The sequence below is a fragment of the Triticum aestivum genome, chromosome 3B (assembly GCF_018294505.1).
Source record: "Triticum aestivum cultivar Chinese Spring chromosome 3B, IWGSC CS RefSeq v2.1, whole genome shotgun sequence".
Taxonomy (NCBI): domain Eukaryota; kingdom Viridiplantae; phylum Streptophyta; class Magnoliopsida; order Poales; family Poaceae; genus Triticum; species Triticum aestivum.
The window spans coordinates 793,315,653-793,323,192 of record NC_057801.1 but is presented as its reverse complement, the minus strand read 5'-3'; the positions used below and the strand labels follow the sequence as shown (position 1 = coordinate 793,323,192).

Sequence of the window (7,540 nt, the reverse complement as noted above, 5' to 3'; positions counted from 1 at the left end):
TAAGGTAACTGGTGACTTTTAGCACACTGACAAGAATCACAAATTGTTTCACGATCTCGCTCACCAACAAACGGGAGCTTATTCTTTTTAAGCAAATGTTCGACTAAAGAAAAAGATGCATGCCCTAATCTATCATGCCACCATGTTGAAGAGACTTTGGTGACACCATAGGCTTGTTTATTCAATCTCCTAAGCTCCGGAATCAACGGGTAAAGCCCTCGAACGCATCTACCTCGATACAGAATTTTCTTCGTGACCTGATCCTTGATCAAAAAGAAAAAAGGATGAAACACAAGAAATAAATGATTGTCAATGGCGATGCGATGAACTGAAAGGAGATTTTTTGAAGCACTAGGGACATGCAAAAATTTTCTTAGACAAATATTTTTGTGAGGAGTTTTAAGCACTGAATGGCCAACATGACTAGTGCTCATACCTTCTCCATTTGCGGTGTGAACTTGGTCTTGCCCATGGTACTTTTCACGAACTGTCACTTTTCCAGCTCGCTGGTGATGAGGCCAGTTGCGCCACTGTCCACATACCAGTTCGTGTCGATGCGGTAGGAGCCATCAGCAACACCTGCAACTTTTTCATCTTGTGAGGATTCACCGTCGTCTTCGTAGCGGTACCAACAGTGGCGAGCGGTGTGGCCTAACTTGCCACAGATTTGGCATCGCCACGAGCGGCAACATTAGCAGATGACTTGAAGCCCCCGCCCGAGTTGTTGTTGTAGAGGGAGAGGCGCTGATCAAAGTTGCTCATCTGAGCGTAGAGATCGTCGATGCTGATGGTGTCGGTGCGCGTGTCGTTGGCGGAGACGAGGGGTTGGTACTCCATGTCGAGGCCGACGGTGATGTAGGAGACAAGCTCATCGTCGTCGATGGGCTTCCCGGCGGCTGCAAGCTCATCAGTTAGCGCTCTCATCTGGGCGAAGTAGGCGGCGACAGACTGCGTTCCCTTCTGCGCCGTGGAGAGAGCGACCCGGATGTTGTTGACGCGGGCTCGGGACTGTGACAAGAACATGTGGGCGAGAGCTGCCCAGAGCTCGTGCGGCGTGGCGATGGAGGTAACCTGCACGAGAACCTCCTTGGTGAGAGTATTGAGCAAGTATCTGAGTACCTGCTTCCCCTCTCTGAACCAGATCGGATGGAGAGGGTTCATCGTCTGCTCTTCTTTCCCATCTTTGTCCTTCGTGACGAGGATCTTGACAGGTTCTGGCATGGTGCCGTCGGCGTAGCCAAACAGCCCAGCTCCTCTCAGCTGCGGCATCACCTGCGCACGCCATAGGACATAGTTGGTGCGGGTGAGTTTTTCTGCGACCTGCCCAAGGGAAGCCTGGACGGTGCTGGAGGAGGAGGACGACATGGCTGCGGTGGTGTTTACTAGATGCGATGGATAGAGGTGGCTCTGATACCATGTGAAACAGCGGAGAACGTCGTACCTCTCTCGAGGCGACGGTTGCGTGTTAATATAGGCAGGGGCATATCCCTGATAAGCATACAAGTTGTTGAGATTACATCTTGAGGTACAAGGAAAGTAGAGATAAGATAAACATGAAGAGATTACAACCAAATAACTCAACTAACCTAGACCGAGCCTATCTCAACTAAACCGGTGCATGTATGCCCCTTGAGCCTGAATATTACATGGTTTAACAGATAGAATATCTCATATATGAAACCATGAATCAGGAATCATTGGGTTATCTGAACGGGTATAACGCTAAAATAAATGAGATTGCCATGAAGCAGGGATCATTAAGGTAATATATCGGAACTCAGACAGACCCCTTAAATAAGAAAACCAATCTTATATAATTCAACTGGGTACACAATGAAGGTTGGGATGGGTAAAGGTTCGAGGACTGGCAACATCCCTCATCAGTCTCTCGGAGTCTCGACAGGGCTTATCCCTGTCGCCTTCTGTTGACTAAAAGTGACATATTTAAAAAAAATAGTTGTCTGGTCATTGTGTGGATATTTAAACACAGTAGATGTTTTTTTTGAACGGTCACTGGGGGGGGAGAGCTTCCCCACCTGAATACATTACCACTCAAAAAGGGGGGAGGTTTGAGGATTACACGGAGGATTACAACCAGTTTTTGTTACAAAATCAGCTTTTAGGGGACAGCTGAGGAAAGGAAATGGAGCCATTGCTTAGCAAATAAATTGTCTTCCTTGTGTTTGAATCTAAAAACCCATAGAGAGAAATCAGCAACAATGTTACGAATCGTGGTCCTGGTAGAGTGATCCTCATTTCTGAAGACTAGGGCGTTTCTTGAGTCCCAAAGTTTCCAGTAGATGTTATTTATATGTGTAATGCATCTTGTGACTAGATATATAATAACTCACTGCCGCTGCTATAAATTTTACTGGTTTAATGGATTTGCGCTGCCTTAGTCTCAGCTCCAATGGATTCTCCCTGCCTTACAGTCATTTATTCAGAATTTTTACTGGTTTGCTGATGTACAAAGTGCTGATCCAGTTCTTCTCATTTGATCAGAATATGCTTACACCATGATGGTCACTGAGAAATCTGACATACAATTATGGTGTTGTGCGGTTGGAGGTGCTAATAGGTAGTGCACATGTGCAACAAATATAACTGGGAGGTGATCTCGTAACATGGGCAAAAAATTACATCAGGGACAATTCTCTGGGCCCAGGGATCCTCGACACTAATCTGGATTTGGAAGATTGCTCTGCTATGTAGTTACCTGTCGCTGTGTGAGAGATTGTTAAGCGAGTCGAAAAATAGGGCCTGGGCGAGCTCCGCATCCTCGTCTGCTTCTGATCATTCTTTCAAGAAGGATAGCTCATGATGTATGTTTATATAAGTTAAGTTAGTGAAGGGAATACCTGTTGTTCCCTTTACCTTGTTATCACTTATGGTGGGGACTTTTGGAGTCTGCAGTCATTTTTTCAAACTGGAATACCAGTTTTTTGTGATGTTTATTTCTCCAGGATCCCAGCCCCTGTGCTCCTTTAGCTGAAGTGGAAACATTTTTGACAAGACAAGAACAGTTCCTATGAATATTAGGTGGTGCTCTATGCTTCACTTTCAATTCAACTACTTTTGCTGTATTCATGGACTACTTTTTTTGCCATTAACACAACTCATATAATTCTGCGAAATGATAGGTACTTTGGCATTGTTAAGCTTAGGAATCAGAATTCGGACCTAGCTTATACTGCCTTGTCATATTAATTAATGGACTGCATACATGAACTCTAGATTATACTTTCGACAGTTCCAACTTCCAACTAATTATATCGTAATTTCTATGCAAATATCCGCATTTTTAATCATGGTCCACTAATTCATTCTCTGACTTGGATGATAAATGTAGTGTCAAGTTAGTTTTCTACCATGTCGATCCGTCAAGTATATTAAAGCTTTGGAAGTTCTAATTATGTCGGCAAGAACTTGCGATGATTCTTTTCTTCTTGGGATCTTAAAAGCGGATGGTTCTTTTCTTGTTGGGATCTTAAAAGAACACAACCATTGTTCATCTTTAACTGTAATCTGTTTGACAGATTTTCTCTAATTTCCTAGGAAACTGGAGTGACTTTCGTGCTTGCAGATACACTCTCTAGGTGAACAATGAACTTTTATCCCTTTCTACCCCTTTCTACCCCTTGACAAGGAGATCCAGGAAGGAGGAGAGTCTCTCCTAGGAACATTAAGGGAGCTCCATGTCTTGGTTTGTCGCACGTACGCTGACCACATAGAGGAGCACATGTGATCCTCATAATAGCAAGTTTGTAATGAATTCTAGAACCCATCAGGAGGTTAAAGTCAGCAAAGCATATTCATCTGTAGTCAAATCACTTTTGGTGTATATAAATGCCATCAAAGATCGACCTAGACCTACCAATGTGCATAAGCTAGATAAGTCCGCACATGAACGCTCAGGAGGCGTGCCAATGGCATGCCCCAGTTACTAGTAGTAGTAGTAGATAGTACACAAGGTTCTCTCCCCACCTTTCCACACCACGCCACGCTTGACCATTAGTCGGATTCGATTCGGAGTGACTCGCCAACACGTGACTTTACGAGCTTGACGAATGGAAAGTGTGCTGCTCGAATCGATGGCCAAGGTTTGTTGAGCAGTTTGAGAGACACACACACTAGCTAGTGATCGATCGACATGGTACGCACGTACAGTGATCGAGAAGCTAGCCGGCCATGCACGGGTTGGTGCAAGGGATCGACGGTTCGGGTCGCGCCGTCGCCAGCTAGCTGACCGGAGAAATCTAGCTAAAGATCAGATGCAAAGCAACCATATTCTCCGGCGCCCCTTTCTGACTGCTGTTTCGGGCTTGTTATTAAACTTGGAATATGAGACACACTCGCAAGTTCAAAAGCACTTTGGACCAGCTTAAAGGAGACGAAGCAGTTTTTCTTCCGTTATGGAACAGTCACCTGACGGCTCTTGCATCAAGGGCATCTCTAGAAGGTACCTTGTTCTAAAAGTCCGAAACCTCTTCACTCTTCTGTTCCTTTATTTACAAGTTTTGCAGTGATTATATTTATTCACCCAGTAGATTTCCTACAAATCTAATCTCTCAAAAAAGCATTTTGGCAATTCTTCCAAACTTTTGCTCAAACAACTAAAACGAATTCACGGCATTTCGAAACAAACGTAGACAATTCAAATGCACCACATCATAATTCAACCACGAGCATAAATAAAGTTAATCAGATCCATCAAACTTCTAAAACATAATGTAATTTATGGCAAAAGGTACAAACACCAATACATGGTGGACCAAAAGCCATCGTAGTGCACATGGCCTCATGCACTCGCGCCATCACCGTAGGCACCACCATCATATCTGTGCCCCTCTTCGAGCGTCAGGGGAAACCCTAGGTCCGTTTTTTTGCGGATCGGACGGCGATGGCGCCATGGCGTCGTTCTCCTTCATGAAGGCGTCGTCTTGTTGCTCGCGGCGTCCTCGGTGGTGGATTTTGATATGCTGATTGTCTTGTTCGTTTGGTTTGGGCTGCGTCCTTGAGCGGCGAGTTTAGCCGTGTTTTTTCTCTGTTTGGGCTTGAGCATCCCATGTTTTCTCTGCTCCGGGCGCCATGTTCACGCCTCTTGCGTTCGTGTCATGTGTTGTACCATCACATGTACTCTTTCTTACTTCTTCTATCAATGCAATGATACGCAAGCTTTGCGTATTCGAGAAAAAAGCAAAGAACATAGCAATCAATATCACATCATTCATCAATCTCTTGAGCAATTGCAAATCAAAAACGCAAAAAAGGAACTTTTATTACCTTGCGGGCATATCCACGAGCACATTGGTCTCGCTCCTTGTCCCGTCTGAATTCAGGTCGTCGTTTGCCGCCAAAGGCAGAGGGGTGGCGGCGAGGCTGCAAGAGGCCGGGGGGTAGTCGTGGGCATCGCTCGAGCCTGAGCAGGAGGGGGGTGGCACCGGGGCGACCACATCCTTCTTCATTGTAGCTGCCATGTGGTCCGCCCCCTTGGGCGACGGCCAACGGTCACGTTTGCCAGTCGATGCTAACAAGGGTTGTAGGGTGGAGGTGAGCGAGCGAGTGGTGACCACCGCCGAGAGCTCTCGCTAAGGTTCATGCATTAGCGCCGCATTTTTTTACGTGAAGCACCAAATCCGCGACCTGTGTTGGGTTTTCAGCGGTGCCGAGGGTGGCAAGAGGTGCGGAGGGGTTAGGGCTTTCCATTCCTTCGATCATCGAGCCATGGATGGCCAACAGGGGTTTGGGTGTGAATGTTGCGGATGAGCGGGAAGCAACACGACTTAGACGTATTTGTCGTGAGAATGACCGTCACTGGACTATTTTTTTAGGAATAACTATTTGTTTATTGCAAATAGCATGTACAAGCAAAATTCACCGAAAAGACCCGGGAACACAGGTGGCCCCATACAATTGCACAAAAGACCCCCAAAGAAACAAAGTAAAAACTCAGTTCTAAGAGACCCTTACATCCATCTATCATCTTCGGTCGTTGCCGACCACCGTCGTCACTGAAGGACCACTAGAGATAGGAAAAACGAGCAACCCAACAAACCGGATCCACCGAAGCACCATAGCTAAAGCAGCGATTGAGCAGCCCGTCGCAGAATGATAAGGCCAAACCTTTGTAGCAAGTCGGCCAGGGAGCAAGTGGGGGAAAGTTTTAGGAAAAAAGTCATGTTTAAGGAAGTACATTTTATGGGGGATCTGCTTAGTCTCCTAATCAATTTTATTCCCTCTTAAATACAACTTTTATGGGATCCGCTAAAGAGAGCCCTTAGAGCATCTACAGTTGGACGCCCCAAACCCGCCTCATATGCCCGGACGGGCCGCCCGGTCACTGACCGGTCACGAAATTTCGACCCAGACGGGCCCCTCAAACGAGCCTCAAACACTCGGGCTGGCCGGCACCCCTCAAATCCAGCCCAAAAATGGGGCGGATATGGGCGCGCTCGGGCGCGTCCGCCACATCGGACCTGCAGCCCGACTCCACCGTAAATTGCACCAAATCCACCAAATTGACCTACCGAATCCATTCGCTCTCTCCACTCTTCTTCCTCCTCCTTGACGTCTATTTTGCCGCTCCACAGTCGTTCCTAGTCTCTGCACTGGTACCTCTGACAGGGCATTCCTGTCTCCCGTCCTCGCCGTCAGGGATGTCTTCGCCGGCCCAGACGCCACTGCGGTACGTCCGCCAACTCTTTGGCTCTGCCTTGTGCTCTATTTGTTCGATGCATTGTCTGACCGGATTTCTTGTGATTTTTTTAGGGAAAAGGATGAACTTTGATGCTTCGTCCGACGAGGAGTATGCACCGACAGAGCTTGATCAAATGATTCAAGAAGAGTTCTTTGATTCCTTGGACTCGGACGAAGAAGTGGACATGATCATGCTAATTAGCATGCAAGAGGAAATGGACCGGCAGGAGGAGCATATTCTCAAGTTCAAGGGCTCAATCAAAGGGAAAAGAGTGATCAATCAGACTGTGGAATTGATGGGTACACGATTGTGGCATGTTTGTCAATTCTCCATATTATGTATCATAAACATGCCACAATTGCGTAAGTCCTATGCGCTGCACCACAAGATGTGACCTAATTGGGCCGTGGCTTGCAGCATGTAACACTTAATACTTCAACGCCTCAAATCGGTCTAGTTAATAGAATGGTCACATGAATTCCAAAGAATTTATATCAGGATAAAAAATCTTAGTCAACTCGTCGTACCTTGCACTTATCCATTGTGATGTAGTGGCCAATAATTAAGTACTGTGAGAGACTCCTCAAAGGTACAACCTCCTGAAGCATAACAAACATGGAAGCAAGCAATGTTGCTTTTGTTCTTGTGACGAGACTATTGAACATCCATCCTTCGCATGCATGTTCGTTCGCGCTAATTGTGTTATAATTCATTAGCCTGTAAGTTTATATCCATTGTGTAGTGTTTCAAAATTTGTTTGGCAACTTTTTTTTTGACAAAAACAGTGGGGAAACCCCCCACTGTGATTCTCATTTTCATTATAATAGGTGAACAGTTACATAT

The 7,540-nt window shown here is 46.0% G+C and overlaps 1 pseudogene; it reads right to left on the bottom strand.

Annotated features, from left to right (window-relative positions):
* Positions 1-746: 746 nt before the first annotated feature.
* LOC123073128 (uncharacterized) lies at positions 747-885 on the bottom strand (annotated as a pseudogene).
* Between the last annotated feature and the right edge of the window lie 6,655 nt (positions 886-7,540).